We start from the raw sequence: 2,355 nt of genomic DNA, 5'->3' as shown, positions 1-2,355 counted from the left end.
TTTGGATCATGATTGAACAATTTGCTGAAAAGCAAACAAGCAGGCTGCCGAAACCATTTCTGCATAAATTTTAGAGTTTTGGCATGATATATTTCCATGTTTTCTGGTCATCTAGATTGTGATCATTATGTAGCCGGTTACTTGGTTTAAGTTGTGATGTTGGATAGGAACATATCTAGTCAAAACTGCGTGTTTGAATCAAAAATCTGGTTTGCATGATGAAAAAGAAAAGAAATGCCGTGGCTGGAATCTGCTGAATGCATGAGCTTCCTTGTGTCTTTGCATCAGTTTTCTTCTATATTTGAGCTTGTTTGAATTCTGAATGTGTGTGTTATGATGTTTAGATTAACTTTGAATGTTTGGTTGAAAAATTTTTGATCAGAATTAGTGTTGAGGTTGATATCTGCTTGTGAGAATGCAAGTTGCGATGGTTTCTTGGCTGCAGAAATATTTGTTTTGGTTGCAGAATGTTTGCTCACGTAGCTTGCATGAACTTGCATGGAAATTGTTTCAAAATTGCCTTTGAACCCCCCCAAGTCCCTTTTTGTTCTACTAAGGCCCAAGTAATTGGAACATTTAATCAATTTGATCCCTCTAAGTTTCTCTTTGTGCCACAAAAGCCCACCAATACTCTAAGTTCTTGCAATTGGGTCATGAAATAGTTACATTTTAAGTTCTTGCTTGACTTTCCTTGGCTCTTGGATTTTTAAAATTCCTAAAATGTCTCATTTTGTTTGGCATTCTATCGTTTGGGAAATCTTTGAGACTCTTGAGCGTTTCATTTGAACTTGAATGACTTCATGTGTTTGCAATTAGGTCCTAAAACAACGGCAACGAAACTTCCATGTCTACCTTAGTTCTACCATGGCTCAATTACTTGAATTATTTGGTTAACCTTGCCGTTCTAGGATCTTAATTGATGGTTATATGTTTTGGGGTTGACTCTTGGATAGATTGGTAAAGGGTTTTAGGATGAGTTCAAAGGGTTTCAAGAGCTTCGTCTAGATTTATGTGGTAATGTGCATTTGTATGAATTTTAGATGTTTTGATGATTCAGTCAATAGTTGGGGGCTTTATTTCATGAACATGGAAATCTCAGGCGTTTAAATGCTTCTAATTGTTCAAATTCCGTGTTTATGTGTTGGATTGTTTGACCCTTGTTTGACCCTTGTTTGACCCTTGTCAAGTTCTTAAATGTTCGATTGACTCGAATGTTTGGGTAAGGGTTATGTTTGAGTCCTTAATAGATGCTTTACTTGGAAATTGAATAGGCCATGCTTTCTCCTTGATCTTTAAGTACCTTTGACTACATTTAAGTTGTGATTGAGGAAATTTTTGATGATTTGATGAATGCCATTTGGATTATTTATATTTTATCATTAAAGTGGTGCCTTAACCTTTTGTTTTGATGGTCTTAGCTTAAGCCGTCCTTTTCTTTGGTGACTTTGTTATATTCTACTATTTGAGGTACCTTGACCCTTTTATTATTTTGGAGGGTAAGTTAGTAATTTCACTACGTTAGGGCGTCGCTTCAAGGGAGGTACATTCTATCCCTCACTTGCACTTCATTTGACCCTATGTGCTCCTACGTGCTATGTGAATATGCCTGCCTACTCCGCTTTCCTTACCTCCTTGCATGCATTTACTTGCTTTTACTTTTATTTAAGTTTTTATGGGGTATGTGTACACCTCTTGGCTTGTAATAGATAGGGCTCGGAGAGCATTTGGTCCATTTCCCTTTCCCCTTTATGCTTTCATGGGGTATGTGTACACCTCTTGGCTTGTAATAGATAGGGCTCGGAGAGCATCTGTTCCACTTCCCCTTCCCCTTGCTTGCTTGTTTTTGTTGCTACATGTTTAATTGCTTTATTAGGCTCTTACATCTAGTCGAGCATGCTAAATGCTATGTGCTATGTGTTTACGAGTATTTTGGCATGTCTACTTGCTTTCATAGCCATGAATGAATGGAATGGATGAATGTACGTTTCCGCTAGTCCAACGCTAGTCGGAATTCATAGAATGGGCTAGTCCAACGCTAGACCCTTAGGGATTTCCCCTCATTAGCATATCATTTGCTTGTTCACTACATATCATGCATTTTTCCTTAGTTTTATCATCTGGCATGCTCCTCGAGCCCCTTTTCCCCTCATTTTAGGATTTTTGCATCTCATACTAGTTATAGGATACATTTGCGTGAGAGTCCCCTTCCGATAAGGGAAACGAGCGAGTGTGGCTACTCGATAGCCTTAGCACGCTAGTTTTGCCTTCTAATCAAAGGGAAAATCAAGTCACGATTTAGGTCTCCCCGTACCCAATATGCATGAATTCCCTAGGCTCATGCACTCTCAATCCACT

This window comes from Coffea eugenioides, unplaced genomic scaffold, assembly GCF_003713205.1.
Source record: "Coffea eugenioides isolate CCC68of unplaced genomic scaffold, Ceug_1.0 ScVebR1_3597;HRSCAF=5033, whole genome shotgun sequence".
In the NCBI taxonomy this organism is placed as follows: Eukaryota; Viridiplantae; Streptophyta; class Magnoliopsida; order Gentianales; family Rubiaceae; genus Coffea; species Coffea eugenioides.
Note: the sequence above shows the minus strand (reverse complement) of the source record.